Raw genomic sequence first — 20,007 nt, forward strand, 5'->3', positions numbered from 1 at the left:
GCCTATCATACTAGGCCATAAAGTGATGGTGGCGTCCACCTTTGCTTATTCTCTTGGCCTCGGTCTCCTGGTGTCTGTCTCTATCTGTCTCTCTCTCTCTGCCAGCGTGCCTCTAGCCCCATGGGTAAAGGACAGAAGCCGACATATGCTCCAGAAGATAGAAAAGAAATGTGAGTAGAAAGTTTAAGAACACGAGTAACACTCTGTATAGAAGGTACAGAAGCTCCTTGCGTTTCCATGTTTTAGTATTTCATCAGGGGCGCAGGAGGTTCAGGGTGTTGCAGAGGTCAGAGGTCAGCGTCGGGTGAAACAAGGTACTCATGAGCGTGATGCATACCTTCTTGTTATTGTATTTAACAGGAAGCAACTACATTTTGTTCTGTATTATGGACAAAATAATTGTTTGTGAATGACATGCATTTGTTTCCTATCCTAAGACATTGGTTCTAAAGACCCCAATCCTCTGTCACCTGGATGTTCCCAGTGTTGCTGAGTGTGCAGGCTTTCCAGCAGGCAGACGGTGTCACAGGTACTGGATGTGACCTAAAGCAACTCCCCGAGTCAGGATAGTACATAAGGTTCCTCAGGAAGGTAATTCACACTCATAGAACAAGCTTAGACTACTGCAGGCCACCCATGGCTTTGATGAGCCGGCTCAGGAGAAGAATGAGATAAAAGGTATGCCTGCAGCCTCCATGTTTGGTCTAAACATTTATCTCTACATTTGGAGGGATACTTACATTTGCCCAGGATCTGCTCTCTTTCTGTTCAGGACCAGAGGCTGTAGGAGGTGGAGTGTGCACTACAGCTAATGTGTGCTGGGATCCGTGCTAATGTTGGTGATGTCATGCCTCCCCTGTGCACACACCGAGGTGGCAAGTCTCTGCAGAGAGAAGCCTTCCTCTTTGGCAGGACAAATGAAAAGCCACTGATTGGGATGGGCAGGCTCGGTATGGAGGTTCCTGAGATCGAACACCACGTCAGCTAGTGTGCTTTTCTCAAGGCAGTTTTAATGTAACCTGAGGTATGTGCTACATCAGAGCAGAGGCAGAGAGGGTAGATAGGCAGTGACAAGGCTCCCTAGTGCTATTAGCCACAGTTACCATCTCTGGGACCAAATACAAGAAGCAGCTTGTGAGCCAGTGAGCTGGGACAGTCAGCGAGGAGATAGCACAAGCACGAAGACCTGAGTTCAGGTCCCTGGACTGCTGGAAAGAGAACAGCAATTCTGTAAGCCTAGCACTCAGGGGGATTTCTGGGGGGCTTACTGGCCAGTGAGATCTAGGTTCGGGGGCGGGGGAGTATTTTTCTTAAAAGGAAGCTGGAAGCTGGATGTGGTGGCTCACATCTTTAATCCCAGCACTCAGGAGGCAGAGGCAGGCAAATCATTGTGAGTTCAAGGCCAGCCTGATCTGTAGAGTGAGTCCAGGACAGCCAAGGCTACACAGAGAGAAAAAACCAATAAATAAATAAATAAGGAAGTAAGTAAGTAAAAAAAATGGAAAAAAAAAAAGGAGGAAAAAGAAAAAGAAAAGAAGATGGAGGCTGGGTGGTGCTACACACCTTTAATTTCAGGACACCAGAGGCAGAGGCAGGTGGATCTGAGTTTGATGTCAGCCTGGTCTATAGAGCGAGTTCCAGTACAGCCAGGGGTGCACAGAACAAAAAACACAACAAAACAAAAGAAAACAGACAAACACACACAAAACCGACCAAGATGGAGAAGCTATGGAGGAAGATACTTGATGTCATGCCTTTGCTTCAACATGCATGTTACACACACACACACACACACACACACGCGCGCGCGCGCGCGCGCACATGCATGCATACATGTACATGCACAAACATACACACTGATACACACATGTACACATATACACCGATACACACATACTGATACCCACAAAAAGATACACACAGGCACACACATTGATACACACACACACACACACACGGGTATACACTGATACACACACACACACTGATACATATACACACCAATATACTGATGCACACACACATACTGATACATACACACTCACACACACACACACCAATACACACAAGCATATGCACATACTGATGTACACATACTGACACACATGTACAAAGATACACACACACACCCACTGATATACACACGCACACACAAGGATACACACATGCACACACACACTGATACACACACGAACACATGCACTGATACACACATGCGCATGCACACTCACTGATACACATATTCACACACTAGGACACACATGCATATGCACATGCACTGATACACACATGAGCACACACGTTGGTACACACACACACACAGAGGTACACACATACATACACACACAGACACACACACTGAAGTACACATGCATATACCCAAGCACTGATACACACATGCACACACATGCTGATATACACACGCACACACATGCATACAGAATCACTCTGCAGGAGAAGAGGTCTGTCCGGCTCGTGGTCTCAAGAACTACAATATATCATGGCAGGGAATGTGTGGAAACAGCAGCAGCTATGGCTGGGAGAGCAGGGTGCAGGTGAGGTCTCCAGTGACAGTGTTGACAGTCAGTAAACAGAGAGCAGGCAGGATGCAGACCTGGCCTGCACACCCCAGCGTCACCCCCCCCCAGTTACTCAACCCTTTAGTTAGTACCCCTTTAAACTTTGAGAGCCCCCCAAACCAGTATCACAAAGCTGGGGCAAAGCATCTGAGCACGGGAGCCTCTGAGGGATGTTTAACACAGGAAGCCAGATGATCCATGGGGCTTTCTGGGCATGTGCGCTCTTCTGTTGCTTGGCAGCTTGATAGATGTGTATAAGGCATCAAGCACCACACCCTCCTCACACCCGTGTCATGACCCCTCCTCCCTGAAGGCCTTTCCCACATGTTCTCTAGCGGATGGAAGATAGGCAGGGAATGAGTTCAGAGCATAGATGTGAGCCAGCATCATGACGTGTCAGCACCCTGGGCCACAGGTAGTAGAGGGTCACCTGAGCGCACGGCACAGAGAGGTTGACACTCCCTGGGTAAGGACATCAGAGGAAATCATTTAAAAACTGCACACCTTGCTGTTTAAAGTCTTTTCCTTACTGTTCCTCAGTCACCTGCAGCTTGGGTGTGCCATGACGATGTATTGACTGTAACACACAGGCCAGGGTAGAGCTACGCTGTAAGTAATTTATTTTCAGAGGACGGAAGCACTGAAGTCTGTGAGGTGGAGAAGTCAAGGTCACCTGGGGGATACTCAGATGCCCTGAGATGGCGTCTTGAGTGGGATGAGAGGGGACAGTTGATAGTGTTCTACAGGAGAGAGGTTGGTTATTCCATTTTTAGCATTCATAATTAAGAACAGACGAACAATATATTCAATTATCATACAGCTTAATTACTTGTGAACATGCATATTATGGTGCTTAACCTTCCTGGGCTACACCGCATACTTACACGGACGGCTTGAAATCGTCTGCAGAGTTAAATAGAAAATTAAGACTGTGAGTAAAATCAAAGCCAGTGAAAAGGACTGGAAATAGCACCTAGGTTTATGAACTTAATATTTTTTATATATATACTGGATTTTAAGATCATCATGTCCTAGAGGGCCTTTGTCATTGAGTTAAGTTTGAGAAAATAGCCATATTTTTCTAACTCTTGGAAGGAATTTACAGCTTAAAGGGATGTAGGATGGGCGTCATAAGCTTTCACAATAGCTTTGTAAGATACAGAAGCCTCCTCCAGGGGGCTGCCACTCATGTCAACTCTGTCAAATAGAGACACGATGTGTCAACGAGGAGATAGAGGCCCCTGTGGTGACTAATATACAAAGTGCCTAGGCACAAGCTTCATTAGGGACGCCGGTGACCCACATAGAGCAAGCTGCAGCATTTTATTGGAGATATAATTGAAGCAAGAATGAATAGATAAATGCTTCAAGATGGAAGAATGCGTATTGTAAAGGCTTTTTATCAAGTTAATTTATAAGTTTAAGAATTAAAATATTGTGCTCGCTTCGGCAGCACATATACTAAAATTGGAACGATACAGAGAAGATTAGCATGGCCCCTGCGCAAGGATGACACGCAAATTCGTGAAGCGTTCCATATTTTTTGAAAGTTCAATTCTGAACTTCATATGGAAAAACAAAAAACCCAGAATAGCTAAAACAATCTTGTACAATAAAAGATGCTCCGGAGGAATCTCCATACCTGATCTCAAACTGTACTATAAAGCAATAGTACTTAAAACAGCATGGTACTGGCACAGCAACAGGCTGGTTGATCAGTGGAATCGAATCGAAGACCCAGATATGAATCCACACACATATGGTCACTTGATTTTGACAAGAAGCCAAATCCATTCAATGGAAAAAGGATAGCATCTTCAACAAATGGTGCTGGTCTAACTGGAGGTCTATGTGTAAAAAAATGAAACTGGACCCATATTTGTCACCTTGCACAAAACTCAAATCCAAGTGGATTAAAGACCTCAACATAAAACCAGAGACACTAACTCACTTAGAAGAAAAAGTGGGAAAGAGCCTGGAACATATTGGCACAGGAGACAACTTCCTGAACAGAACACCAACGGCCCAGGCCTTAATGTCAACCATTAATAAATGGGACCTCATGAGGCTGAGAAGCTTCTGTAAGGCAGGAGACACTGTCAAGAGAACAAAGCAACAGCCTACAGACTGGGAAAAAATCTTCACCAACCCTACATCTGACAAAGGTCTAATATCCAAAATATATAAAGAACTCAAGAAATTAAACACCACCAAACCGAATAACCCAATTGAGAAATGGGGCTTGGAACTAAACAGAGAATTCTCAACAGAGGAGTATCAAATGGCTGAGAAACACTTAAAGAAATGCTCAACCTCCTTAGTCATCAGGGAAATGCAAATCAAAACAACTCTGAGATTCCATCTTACACCCATCAGAATGGCTAAGATCAAAAATTCAAGCGACACCACATGCTGGCGAGGATGTGGGGAGAGAGGAACACTCCTTCATTGCTGGTGGGAATGCAAACTAGTACAGCCACTTTGGAAATCTTATCTGGTGCTATCTCAGAAAAATGGGAATAGGGCTTCCTCAAGACCCAGCTATTCCACTCCTTGGAATATACCCAGAAGATGCTCCAGCACACAACAAGAAAATTTGCTCAACCATGTTCATAGCAGCCTTATTCATAATAGCCAGAACATGGAAACAGCCTAAGTGTCCCTCAGTAGAAGAGTGGATAAAGAAACTGTGGTACATATACACTATGGAATACTACTCAGCTATTAAAAACAAGGATTTCCCGAAATTTGTGGATAAATGGATTGAGCTAGAAATGATCATAATGAGTGAGTTAACCCAGAAGCAGAAAGAATCAAATGGTATATACTCACTTATATCTGCATACTAGCCCAAGGGGCATGTCCCACGAAAGCCTTCACTTACCAGGAAACTGGGACAGAGGGGAAGGCATCCTATTGGGACTCTAAATGAGAGACGCATGGGAGAACAGCAAAATAAAAGGATCCAGAGGGTCCTAGAAATCTACAAGTAGAACAATATGATAGGCAGATTTGGGCCCAGGGGTCCCGCTCAAACTAAGGCACCAGCCAAGGACAATACAGGAGGTAAACTTTAAACCCCTTCCCAGATCTAGCCAATGGTCAGAATATTCTCCACAGTTGAGTGGAGAGTGTGATACGACTTTCTCACATACTCTGGTGCCTCACATTTGACCATGTCCCCTGGAGGGGGAGACCTGGTGGCACTCAGAGGAAGGACAGCAAGTAGCCAAGAAGAGACTTGATACCTATGAGAATATAGGGGGACGTAATCCCCTCAGGAACAGTCATAGGGGAGGGGAATAATGGGAAAATGGGGGGGGGGAGGAATGGGAGGATACAAGGGATGGGATAAACATTGAGATGTAACAAGAATAAATTAATAAAAAAAATAATTAATAAAAAAAAAAGAATTAAAATATTGCCTTTCATAACAAAAATTGCAATATCATATTGAAAAAGATCACAGGACATCAGAAGTATTATTTAAAAAGAAATGTTGTTAGGGAGAAGTTGTCCCAGATACAAAGTATTTAGAAAGAATAATTAAAGCTACATTCCTAGGCATTGCTAGAAGTATACACCAATAGGACAAGACGCAAGTACAAACAGTGTGTGATAAACTAGTTCCTGCAGAACAACGATACTGTCCCTTCATCAGTTTCATAGCAACATTTATAAACATAACAAACTCACTTGGATCCATTTTATTATAAAATGAACCATGTCCCAGTGACTCCAATAGTTATGCATAAGTATAAAAATAATATAAGGTTTAAAGTCGTGCAAAAATTTGCTATTTATTAACCTTGGGAAAAATAATGCTTCCTATTGTGTGGGGGAAAAGAAAGTAAGTACATGTGAGGCACTGAAGAGTGATCAGTAGTACAGGTGCGAGCTGTGTAGTGAGTGTTCCTGGCGGTGGGATGGACGAGGACAGAGTTTCCATGGGTTTGTGGTAGCAGGAACACCACGGGCACATTATCCTGTAAGATGAGTTTAGTTCCTGATTCATGTGGCGTGGCCATGGTGGAGGGCTCTGTTGAGGTGAAGAGGTCATAAGGTCAGGAGCAGATGCAGTGGTTCCATTGGCTTCTATCCCTCCTGGGAGCTTCTTAGGCACATTGCTGCTAGAGCTCAACTCATTGTAGAGACGGGGACAGGGGCAGGGACCGGGAGACAGGGACAGGGGCAGGGACTGGGAGACAGGGACAGGGGCAGGGACTGGGAGATGGGGACAGGGGCAGGGACTGGGAGATGGGGACAGGGGCAGGGACTGGGGAGATGGGGACAGGGGCAGGGACTGGGAGACAGGGCAGGGACTGGGAGATGGGGACAGGGGCAGGGACTGGGAGACAAGGACAGGGGCAGGGACCGGGATGGCGAAGAGAGAGAGAGACTCTAGTTCTGAGAAGCTCAAATCTTATGCTTCTCCATGCCATAGTCTCTTTATATTCAGAGTTTAAATCACCACAGAGCGATAAAACACACACACACACACACACACACACACACACACACACACACACACACACCGCATCCATTTAGACATAAGGAGGTGTTTGGTCCTTGAAGCAAATGCAGCCTCTCCAAGGTCACACTTTCATCTATCAGGCCAATGCTGGCCTGTTTTTCAGAACTCTAAGACACTCCAGTGTAAACAGATTGAAGAAAACACACAAAGTATGACAGGAAAGGATTAATGATTTTCTTAAAGGCATTGAGACTGGTAGAAAAATGATTACATTCTCAATAGATAATTGGGAAAAACTTATGTACAGAGAATTTTCTCATTAAGAACTCCAGTAAGTAAACAACTGAGAGATATTAACCTCATCAGTAAGCAACGGAAGTGAAATATAAATTAAAAAACACAACTTATACCTACTGAGCAAACATTAAAAATATAGATGTAACATGGTTCTAATGAGATCTTGGGGAATGGGTTCACCTACAGATTTATGACCTTTTGTTTTGGTGTTTGGAAAATAGTCTGGATGTATGCCAGGAACAAAAACAGAACCATTCATGAACCTTTGTCTCAGAAATCTTACTTCTAGAATTTACTCCAAGAAAATAATTCAAGAGAAGGAAAGAAGTTTCACATTAAGATAGTTATTTTCCTGCTATGCATGATGGGAAAGAGATAGGAAGCCAGGAAGCAGCTAGGGATTTGGGCAGGAAGTGGGTGTCTACGTTATGGCTCAATAAACTGATGCAGTATTGGGGTGGTCCTAAGGAAGAGCTGCGGATTGGAAAATGATGGGTGTACTGTTAAAAAAGAGTCGTAAAGTTGATTCTGTTTGGTCATCAGCTATGTGCATTCATATAGTTAATAGTTAATAAAGTGAAAAAGTGAGTCATGAAACTGTCGGTAAAGCCAATGTCATCGGCATCTTTTTACTGTTATTGAAAGAAATGTGGAATAGAATGAGTCTCCTTTCCAGGTGCATATGCTGGCTCTGCTATGTACCGTGCTATTTACCTGGGGAAAAATGATAATTTCGGCATCTCAGTTTACTCATCTGTGATATGGGTATAAAAATAGAGCCTAGCTGCAGCACTCTGGAGGACAGTGGGCCCTGTGACTTTCCTACTGGGCAGCACAGTAGAGCTGGTTCTGGTGGTGTGGGGCAGGAGAGCAGGAGAGCTGGCCCCGCCCTCTGCCGCCTGCAGCATTGGGTGAGCTACCTGGGGCAGTGCTCTATAAACTGCTGTGTGCATTCTAAGCCTAGTAGTTTTCACGCTGTGGTTCGGTTGTTGCTTTGAGGTTGAGTCAGTAGCTGTGTCTTGGCTCAGTCGTGAAGCCTTCTATTGACTGGCACATCATCCAAGTGACGGAAATCTAAGTAGCTCACACTGGAAGCGCGGCTTACTATTCGGGGTGCTGCAGACCATAGCAAGGTCTTGGGAAACAGACAAGCAGAAGATTCTGCAAAATTGGTCAAGTTTAAGAGCTGGGCGCTAAGAACATCAACACATTACTTCTCCATCAGTAGCCTGAGCATATGGTCTCTTCATTTATTGGCTTGTTTTTTATGCCACTGACTGTCTGTTCAGGTTTGCGACATCTCACTGGCTGATGTCATCTTCTGAGCACTTGACACTGAGCCTATAGTGAAGGGCCTGGTCTGGTCTGCTCTGACCTTTCTGAGTCTCCGTGTGCCAGGAGGGAGAATGACGGCTAGGAGAGAGTGACGATGCACAGCTGTGTGCTAAGTGGCAGAGGTGACGCACAGCTGTGTGATAACCAGCAGAGGTGACGCACAGCTGGGTGCTAACCAGCAGAGGTGACTCACAGCTGGGTGCTAACCAGCAGAGGTGACGCATAGCTGGGTGCTAACCAGCAGAGGTGGCGCACAGCTGGGTGCTAACCAGCAGAGGTGACGCACAGCTGGGTGCTAACCAGCAGAGGTGACACACAGCTGTGCTAACCAGCAGAGGTGGTTGTCTGAGGAAGGTAAGAGTGGAGGGACACCTTCAGAGGTGTAGTTCCAGCATTCAAGGCTAAGCTGAAGGTATCCCTGTGAGGCCAGCATGGCCCACACACTGACTTTCTGTCAAAGCCAGGCTTCAGGGTGAGCCCCTGTCTGAACAACAATAGCATCAACAACAGCAGCACAAAGGCTGGGGAAGAGAGCACAAGAAAATCCCTTGCACATGTTTAATATGAAATGGGAAGCAATCACACACACATGCACACCCAGACACATCCACCCACACACACACACACACACAAACACAAATACACACATACACACATACACATATATACACACATACACACATAACACACAACACATACAACACACAGAGACACATATACACATATACAACACACACACATGACACACAGACACACACACAAATACACACAACAAAAACACATACACAAGACAAATACACATCAACATACAAATACACAGATACACACATATACATATACACACACATACACACATATACACACACATATACACACACACACACACATACACACACATATACACACATACACACATATACACAAATACACACATATACACACATACACACACATACAAATACACACATACACACATACAAATACACATATACACACATATACACATATACACACATACACACATATACACACATACACACATATACACATATACACACACACATACAAATAAACACATATACACACATACACACATATACACACACATATACACACATACACATGCATACATACACACAAATACACACACATACACACACACATATACACACACACACACACACACACACATCTTATTCATCTATACACTCTATGCAAATGGAATAGTGTCTAGAAAATGCTCAGGACACACGTTCTGAATCAAACTTTGAGATTCTTGGTAGTTCTTTTATTACAGAAAGTGCTAAATTGTAGTTCATTTCCGGAACGCCGGAACAGCACTCTTTTAAGCTCGATGAAAGAGGGAAGGCTGGCGCGCATGGCAGAGCCTCTTCTGTTGTGACTATGTTGGCACCTGACTCTTGTTCTCAGCGTTCCACGTGTTCAGAGTGGCTCAGAGAAACACAAAGTGTGTGAAAATACTTTGCAGGAGTTAAGACTTTATATGAAATCATGGAGAAAGCACTGGACAATGGAGAATGCACAAAGTCATTTTTGACTTTGAGTTTTATTCCTTATATATGAACCTGATGAAGTCACTGAGTTCTTCGACCCTCAATATGCTCGCTTATGAAGTGAAATAATTACTTTAGCTTGGCTTTAGGATTAAGAGTTTAATGCGATGTCAACATAATTTGTTGGTACAAGTGAGGAGGCAGCATCCATTTCTCTGCCCTCTGCCTCCTTGCACGCTTTGGGAGCTATTTTGAATAGACTCTCAAGAGCCCTGATTTCTGTGTTTGAAAGTGACTATTTTGGCCTGAATATTCACAAGGGAGGAACCTTTGGAAAAATGCTAATAGGATTAACATTGTATGAAGCCCCCTATGGTCTAAACATATCAAAATAACGGAAAAACTATTTTTAAAAAAATCATAGAAACCTCACAGAGAGAGAACAGGCTCTGAGGAGAACACGTGGAAATCAAAATAAAGGAAACTAGATCTAATTGTAAAATAGTCTTAACATCAGAGAGGAGGAGCACATTTCAGGACCAAGTGTTTACAGCTGCTAGAGGCGGGAAGCAAACACCAACAGCCACAAGGAGATAAGATGGAGTGATCATGTCCACTGGAGAGGACAGAGGAGAAAGCACAGCGATGAAAACATGCGACGATGACAGATGACAACTGCAGCACACGGCATGCGGCAGAAACACCAAAGCGGAGGCGGCTGTGAAGGGCGGGCTTGGCGCACCTAAGTGAAGCCCTGCACCGTTGCAAACGGTTCTGTAGGACGATTGCACTAAAACATGTACTAGATTGCATGGGGGTAGGAAATAGATTGAGATAAATCTGTTCATGGCGGGAATACTTGTGGGAGGAACTGGGCTGTTGCAGTCTCCTCCCCTCTGCCGCCCCCCCCAATCTGCCCCCCCCCACAACCCAAAACACAACCCAAAACAAAAACAACTTTATATCAGTGTCCTCAACCTTGGCATCTCAGAATTTGTATTTGGAGATTGGGTACCAAGGAAGTGGTTATGGCTAAACGCTGTCTCGGAGCAGTGTCTATAAGAGATTAGAGTTCAGACACCCACAGAGGGAAAACGTGTCAAGGGGAAGAGGAAGAGGCCATCTACCTGTAAGCCAAGAAGACCTCAGACCCAAGCCTATGTATTCAATACCCGAGTCGCAGGGCTGTAGCTCCCAGAACTGTCAGAAAGGAGATTTCCTTTGCGTGTGGGGCCTTGCTATGGCTGCCCTGGATTATGAATACAGATTATCGTAGGAGAAAGTGAACGGACAGTCACCATAGAGACAGTAGGAAAGAGAGCACTTCCTTTAGACTGGGAATGGAAAACCAAGAGAAAAATGTTGTATTGCCTTCAGTGAATACTTCTGGTTAATAGTTCAAAGGTGTTTGATCTAAGGACTAAGATGAGTAACGTAGGCTATTAAATGCCTACACAACTGTGTAGCTGTGGAAACCAACTGAAAACTGTTGTAGTAATGAATTTAATGAAATTATAGCCCCTACACCTGTAGTCTCAAGTGTTTCATGTATGTATAAAATATAATAAAATTGATATATTCATAAATAGTCTAAGTAATGTTAGATGATTGCAGTTAAAGCCATGTAGGGTATGGAAGCTACTTATGGGCATTTTAAATAATAAGTGGCATTTTAGAACTATGTGAAAATGATGATAACAGTGTATTCCATCATGTTCTTTGTGTGAAGGGAACTGTAACATCTTTTTATTACATTGAATTAAATGTGGCAATAGATTTTGATATGTCTTATGAATGGCAACTTAATATTTAGATGCTAGACATCACTATTGCTCATGGAGTGACGCCTGTGACAGGATGGATTGTGGAGAAGATCGGGTGTAGGAGTGTGCTGCTGGGGTGTCCATCGGGGCCGGGCACCCCACAGTTCACTGACCTCAGCATTGTACCCAGCTGTGCTTCTCTGTAGAGAAGAGCTTCTCGGATGAGGGCTGAAAGCTACACCCATCTGTGGGTGTAAGGATTAGATTTAGAACGTAGTTAAAGAATTAAAAATGGAGAAAAGCTCGAGGCAATACATTTTTGTTCGTTTATTTGTTTGCTTGTTTATTTTACTTTACATCCTGGTCATAGCCCCTCCTCTCCTCACAGTTCCACCCTTCTTCCCTCTTCCCCTCCTGTTCCTCAGAAAAGGGGATCCTCCCTTCCTATCCACCCCTGCTCATCAAGTCACACCAGAACTGTGTGTGTCCTCTTTCCCTGTGGCCTGGCAAGGCAGTTCCGCCAGGGCGGAATGACCAAAAGGCAAGCATCAGAGTGCATGTCAGAGACAGGCCCTGCTCCCCTTACTAGGGGACCCACATGAAACCTGGGCTGCGCATTGGCTACATCTGTGTAGGGCCCATGTCCAGTCCTGCATGGTCCCTGGTTGGTGCTTCAGTCTCTGCAAGCTCCTCGGGGTCCTGGCTAGTGGGTTCTGTTGGTCTTCTTGTGGAGCTCCTGTCACCTCCAGGTCCTTTTCCCCTCCCTCGCCCCCAATTTTCAGTAAGACTCCCTACGCATTGCCCAGTGTTTGGCTGTGAGTCTCAGCATCTGTGTTGCAGCACTCTCAGAAGGCAACTCTGACAGACTCCTGTCTGCAAGCACAACAGAGTATCATTAATCATGTCAGGGCCTGGCTCTCTCCAGTGGGGTGAGTTTTGGGTTGGACCAGGCATTGGTTGGACCTTCCCTCAATCTCTGCTCTGCCTTTATCCCTGCACATCTTGTAGACAGGGTAAATTTTAGGTTAATGTTTTTGTGCGTGGTTTGGTGTTCCCCTCTCTCTACTAGGAGTCTTATCTAGTTAGGTGGTGTTCTCTTCAGACACTATGGCCCCTGCAAATAGGAGTCTCTGCCAGAGTCACCCCTGTATCCTCCCAGAAGCTTACCCTGACTTAAGTCTCCAGCTTAGTTTGTAGTTCTGGGTAACTCTAGGAAACTAATACAGGAGCTATGAATCGTCAGGTGTCACTCAGAGCACATCTTTCCTTTTTCTCTTTTAAAGTGTGTAGGATTGAACGCAGGATCTCCGGCATACTAGCAAGCACTGGACATGCCCAGCTCTAAGGTGTATTCGTTAAAATCACAAGGACGCGGAAGAGTGCCGCGGCTGTAGTACTGACTGAGACAGTCTGTGTGTGCTCTGGCTCCTGTTGTATTAACTCCATACAGATGGGTTCATGTGCAGCTCCAAACAATGAAACACTTTCCCTCTGGGTGGTGACAATTAGACTTTATTTCCTTAACAGTAGTGTCTGGAATTATTTAAATATTATAAAGGCTCTCAAAAATCTATGAACATTATGTTGGTTTTTTTGTTTTGTTTTAGAATAAAAGGATTTTCCTTGGTATTATCTTAATAAAACTCACCATGGCTAGTGTTGTTTTTCACTGTCAGTTTCAGTGCCCAGAGCTTGGCAGGTTAAGAAGCCTAACTTTAACAAATTATCTCTAATGCACAAAATATGAGTGGCCAATATCCCCCAAGGAGCCTTGAATGACGGCAGCAACAAGTCACATGATGTCAGCAAACAGTCTCTCCTGGAATATGGAAGGTCCTGAAGATGGTGGCGATGGCCCGGCCTGTAGAGGAAAATGGATTGTTCATACCTGAGCAGCAAGGCTTTGGTTTCCCCAGGCTCCCGCTCCTCTGAAGCAGAATTGCTGCAGCCAGCCACAGCGGATTTGCTTGTCTACTCGCCCATCTGAGAAGTAGTTTGAGTCCTTCTATGGGTGCCCATAATCACCGTAAGGTTTTAAATGTCTTTATTTTTCGAGAATTTCATACCAACACAGTGAATTATGATCGTATCTCCCTTCCCGGTCCCCTCCTGACTCTCCGTCTCAATGTGTTCTCCCAACAGTGCTACGTGAGTGGACATGGTGAGTATCCTGGGACAGGGGAAACCTACCAAGGTGCACTTCCCTCATGGAGACTAAACAGCATACTACTGAATAATAATCATCCACTGGAGAAATAAACAGGAAGATTAAAAAATTCCTACAATTATATGAAAGTGAAAATACAACCTACCACGGTCTATGGTAGACAATGAAGCCATTCCTACAAGGAAAGTTTACAGTCTTAAGGTTTTTAACTGGGAAAAAAATGTTTTCATTTCCCTTTGGTATTTTAAAAATGCACAGAGTTTCTGATTTAATAATACCTTGAATTTTGACATGTTTAGTTTAGCTGAAGTGAGCCATCTCAAAGCAGGTAGGTTTTATGGATTTTTATGGGCACACTAATTAGAGGCTTATTAAGGCACCGAGCAAAGTGGAGAGCGAAGCTAGGCTCATCTGAGGAGAGCATCATCCTGAGAGGTGTGAAACAAAGGTGGTAGAGTAGGCATGTGCTCACTGCTATTGTTTTCTTATAATGAACGGTGACACTTCATGGCCACCTCCTTCCCTCAGGGCAGCTAGGGTCTCTTTGATGCTACCAAAGATTGGTGAAAGCAAATGAGGCAACAGATGGGCACATTTGCTAATAGCCCAGGCCAGTTCATAACAGTCACCCAGGGCGAGCTCATCGAGCTGCTGTCCAAGGCTCCTCTGATAGCAGTGTTTATGAGTGTGGCACTGCAGGGCTGGAAACTCTTGGTTTAGCTTTATTAGCTGCAGCCATTCCGTTTAGAGAAGCAGCTGGCCACAGGTATCCGAAGCTTTTCAGCTTTGGACCATAAGTGAATGTCTTTTCATTTGCTGCTTATGAACCCGCCCCAGGTAAGGCTATCTCCTGCCTAGACTCACGCCTCCCCTAGATCCATTGTAAGTAGTCCTTGCTACATAATGCTGCTACTGATTACCAGAGCTTTATATGCTGCAAATTTAACGATGTATCAGTTTTATTTTCATGTGTGTGGGTCTTTTGCCTGCATGCGTGTCTGTGTACCATATGTGTGCTGGTGCCTTTGGGCATCAGAAGGCATCTGATCCCCTGGAAGTGGAGTTGCAGATGATTGTGAGCCAAGAGTGGGGGCTAAGAACCGAACCCGTGCCCTTTGCAAGAGCAACAACTGTCTGTAACCACTGGATGGTCTCTCTAGTCTTGTGCCGAAATTTTTACCCACATTATTATTAGCAAGCCCAGAGACTCCCATCGCCAGGCAACGAAGACGAAAGCTTGTGCAACTCATTGCCACCCAAGACTTGTCCCGTTGCATCACACTCTGTCGTGCCCTCTTTCTTCTTCAGGAGCTGGAAAATTTGAAGCATCCCCTATGAGTTGGCTAGTCTGAAAGCTTTATACAGTAGCAATTCCTTTAATTATGAAAACGACTTTCAGATAGGGATTTATTAATATCCCTATATTGTAGGCAAGGAAGCTGAGACCCAGAGAGGAAGTTTCCCAAAGGTCGCTAAGATAGAAAATGATACGAAAAGGTTTGGCCCCAGGAGTTCTGACCTAAAAGTAGAGACGCCTGTGTATATTTGTCTTTGCATCATCATGTTCGCTATTGAATCATCTTCTGTTGTTTCAAGACAAAGATGTGCTCCTCTAAATCGCCTTTTGTAATGTCTCAGGATGATAGTCTTGCAAATCCCTAACTAAATCCATCTATGCGTTTTCAGCTCAGCCTAGCCTATCCCTTTTACCCTCATTGCTGTATAGGACATTACGACAATGCAAGTCCACCACCAGTGACCATTGGGTTGAAAGGCCCATGGACCATGTGGGGACTCTCCAATCATACTGCTTACGAGAGTAACTGAGATCATTTAGTGACAGTAAAGGCGGACGATGGGGTGTGGAAATGCACTATGAACGCCATGGAAGTAGGGTGGGTGCAGCCCATCAGCCCAAACGCCAGGTTAGCAGTGCGTGTGTGTCTTGACTTTCCAGCTGTCTAAGCTGATGATGTGGTGGCAGAGACAAAAACTGGTCACCGTGATCTGATAGAAGATGCATGGGGCACAGACTTGCTCAATCAGGAAGCCACATAGACAAACCACACCCGTCAGTGGCTTTAAGCTTGCTGGTTAGCTTTCCGAGTAGCATAGGGCTTTATCTGAATTTTTGTTTCTCTGTGTAGCCTTGGCTGTCCTAGACTCACTTTGTAGACCAGACTGGCCTCAAGCTCACAGTGATCCACCTGCCTCTGCCTCCCGAATGCTGGGATTGAAGTCATGCAGCGCTTAATTGCTATACAGCTAATTTGAGGATTACATTGCTGTTGACCCAGACTGGCATGATTATACTTTAAGAGCGGTCATCCTGCCACTTCCAGCTGAAGAGCAATACTCATGTTTGTTCATTGACACATTGTGCCAATGCTGTGCCCTCGATGTGTTTTAATAGTTGAATAGCTCACTATCTGTATTAACACGTGGTGTGCTTATGTTACACAAGCTACACTCCACCTCTGGGTAATAATACCCTGTGGATCTTGCCTTTTAAGCTATTAGCTTACTTGTTATTTATTCCTTAAGATTTTCAAGTTCCATCCATTCTACAGTGCTGGTCTTGCTTATCTTTATAGAGAAATTGAACATTCTTAAATAATGGAGCAAGCACACATTATTCAAGTACAATAATTTTCTTTCTTAGCGTTAGCTGGTGAGTAAGAAGTATTTAAAATGGAGTTTTGAACACAGCACTCAAGTGAATTAGAGCAGAGGTCCTCAACCTTCCTAATGCCATGACCCTTGAATACAGCTCCTTGTATTCTGGTGACCCCCAGCCACAGAATTATTTTCGTTGGTACTTCATAACTGTAATTTTGCTACTGTTACAAATGGGAAATATCTGCATTTTCCAGTGGTCTTAGGAGACTCCTATGTAGGATCAATTTTCTTAGCCAATATATTTTATTATAACTTATTAACCGAGTGTACATCCCTTATAACCCGACTAACTGAAACAACAGGAGAAGAGGATTAAAGAACACAATAACAAAACCATAAGGATTTCAGTTCCGAGGAACAATTCTCCTGGTGTAATCAGCAGGATTTCTTCTGCTAGAACCTGGAGTAACCAGAACCTGGAACCTTAGCCGGAGCCAGGAGCCCCGAAACCTTCCCTCAAGCAGTCTCTCCAGGAGCGTCTCGAAGTGGAGCGATGAATAGCCAAAACTATCTCCAGTCTCCAAAGGCCCCGCTTTTGGACTCATTTATATATCTCCTCCTAGAATCTGTTCATGGATCTTTTCAGCTGGCAGCAATCAAGCTCCTGAAAGAGGTGGTTTGCCTCACCTGTTATCTCACAAGACTGTTCCCCATCCTAAACTTGGGATCATAATAAAATCAGGTCTATCTCTCCTTCACCCCCACGAAAGGGTTTATTCAAACTCAAAAGAAGTCACAGCCCACAGATTGAGAACCACTGCTTTAGATCGACAGGCTTTTAGATGGGTAGAATTTTTTGGAAGGTTTTGGACCAGGAGAGTTGAGCCAATGTTCAATCCTTTTGTATTGGCTAGTTTGTCTTGATACCCTCTTGTCAGCTCAGGAGAGAGAGAGAGAGAGAGAGAGAGAGAGAGAGAGAGAGAGAGAGAGAGAGAGAGAGAGAGAGAGAGAGAGAGAGAGAATTAAAGAAATTTCTCAACTGGGTTTGTATGAATAGGGAAACCAACCCAGAAATCTAACAGTGAATTTGAATACAGTATATAGACATTGTTTCTTTTCCAAGAATAGGTCTGTTACAAACTAGGGTTTATTCCCAAAGGAGTTCTGGCATATCACTGATAAACAGGAGAATGTGTTGTGGCCATAATTGCTTTTATAACCTGATGGTCCCTTCATTTTCCCGCGTGAAGAACGGTGGTGAAGGCTTTTATACGGTGGGAAATCCTTTGGAGTTTCTTTTGCATTAGGTGCCTTATTGAGAATTGCAACTGAGATGCAGTGCCATGAAGGGCGCCCCACACGTGTTCTCCTTGCAAACAGAAAAGGACAACCTGCATCTTAGAAAGTTAGAACCGCATATCTTACAGAAGCATTAGTCACTACAGGCAGGAGGCGAGTGAGCGATTTGACTGACAGCCAAAGGTTAAGCCTGCTGAAGACCTTGATTTAAGCTCTCAAATTTTTCATAAGAGGACTGAATCATCTCAGATATTAAAAAAGGAAGGAAAGCAAAACGTTCATGACCGTTCCCTAATAGTTTTTAGAACTCGGGCATATTGCTCTCTGGGTGGCAATTCCTAGCCCATAGTTGCACTGAACTGCCAGGGATAGCGATGTTAGGTGTGGTGTCATTAATCATCTCAAGAGGGCTGTCTCCTAGCACAAGGGCAGCACTGGGGACTTGGATGGGAAAACGGATTCCAGGCATTAAAGGTCCCCATGGACTACGTCATCTAGTCACCCTGCTTTGGCAGACGTGCACCACGCGGCTACTTCGGCTATGTCACTTCTCACTCCTCCTTTATTGGCAGCGATGTGCAATAAGAGAGAAGGCATGATGAAGCGGCGGAGTTCGAGGTTTTTTTTTTCTTGCAGTAATGGAATACGTAAGCAACTTTAACCTGAAAACCTCTATCAATCCCTAACAGTAGTGACGATGGGTAATTCTTTGGCATGATGCTCTGGCTAACCTTGGATTTCTGCTCCTGAAGAACCAGATAGTAGGTGTTCACTAAATGCTCGGGCGCAGCTAGGTAAAGACACGTTTTGTTTATGTCCACATGAAGATACAGCCTAAGTAAGCTGTTTTGTTTTGTAACCACATGTGGCTTACTATGCCATAGTAAAGATTCTCATCTTTGGTAGCAGAACGAAATAGCAGGAAGTGGGGCAAAGTGCTGACAAGCAATAGACTTTATTACAGGTTCAATCTTCAGCATGCTATGAAGGGTATTCCAACTCCTGAACTGGGGCCGATGAATGTGATGTTAAGTCAGACCTATGCAGGATTTTTCACCTGGAAACATCCTGCCATATATGGAAGAGTAGGAAGACAGACTTTAGAATGAAAAGTTCAGAAATGGTTGTAGTGTTTGAAATGGTGTGGGTGTTAGTAACTTTTCAAAAGATTTATTATTTTATTTATATGCATATAGGTGTACCTGTGTGCGTTTATGTGCCTGTAGGTCTTTGTGGCGGCCAGCAGGCATTAGATCCTCTATGCCTGGAGTTAGGGGCAGTTTCAAGCTCCTTGACATGGGTGCTGGGAACTGAACCCAGATCCGCTGCAAGAGCAGTAAGCATCCTTGATGCCCCAGCCATCTCTCCCGCACCCGTGGTCTTAATACGTTTAAGTAAATTGTGGTCTATTTGGATAATAATTAGGAACAGAGTTTCTAAATATTTATTTTTAATTAATGTATCAATTATTCCAATAGGGTTTGAGTTGGCATGTGATTAAAACTACCAGAATGGCATTAAATAAAAGATAAATAGCATGGTATAAATAATTAAGCAAGCTGTTGGATTGAGGAGAAAAACCTGGACTAAGGTGGGCATTTCCGTTGGTGAAAATGATTTCGTCCAGGCTTCCTGGAGTTCAGGTTTAGTGGAAGCGGGGTGCGTTAAGTAGCCATCCTTATTAATAATAAGAAATATTCTGGTATTGTGGGAGACAACTCCCACCTGGACCAGATTCTGAAAGGAATTTATTATATTGATCTTGACTTACGGGGCGTTAGGCTTCATAAACTCTCATATCCAGCTCTTTTCTACTTACTTAGCTCTATTAACCTCATCTATCTTACTTATTTAAAAAATTCCCATCATGTTATACTTTCATAGCCTTGTAAGCCACCCAAATCCCATATAGCATCAGGCAGAGTCCAGATTTAAAAAAAAAAAAAAAAAGAAAAAAAGA

At 44.0% G+C, this 20,007-nt stretch overlaps 1 protein-coding gene and 1 non-coding gene across 2 annotated transcripts in view; both read left to right on the forward strand.

Annotated features, from left to right (window-relative positions):
- The window catches only part of Hs6st3 (heparan sulfate 6-O-sulfotransferase 3), a 711,627-nt gene that overhangs the window by 16,737 nt on the left and 674,883 nt on the right, over positions 1-20,007 (forward strand). The window lies entirely within an intron of this gene.
- LOC127202420 (U6 spliceosomal RNA) lies at positions 4,017-4,123 on the forward strand. Its single transcript, XR_007832300.1, has one exon. It is a non-coding gene; the product is annotated as a U6 spliceosomal RNA (small nuclear RNA).

Source organism: Acomys russatus, chromosome 18 (assembly GCF_903995435.1).
Source record: "Acomys russatus chromosome 18, mAcoRus1.1, whole genome shotgun sequence".
NCBI classification, from domain to species: Eukaryota; Metazoa; Chordata; class Mammalia; order Rodentia; family Muridae; genus Acomys; species Acomys russatus.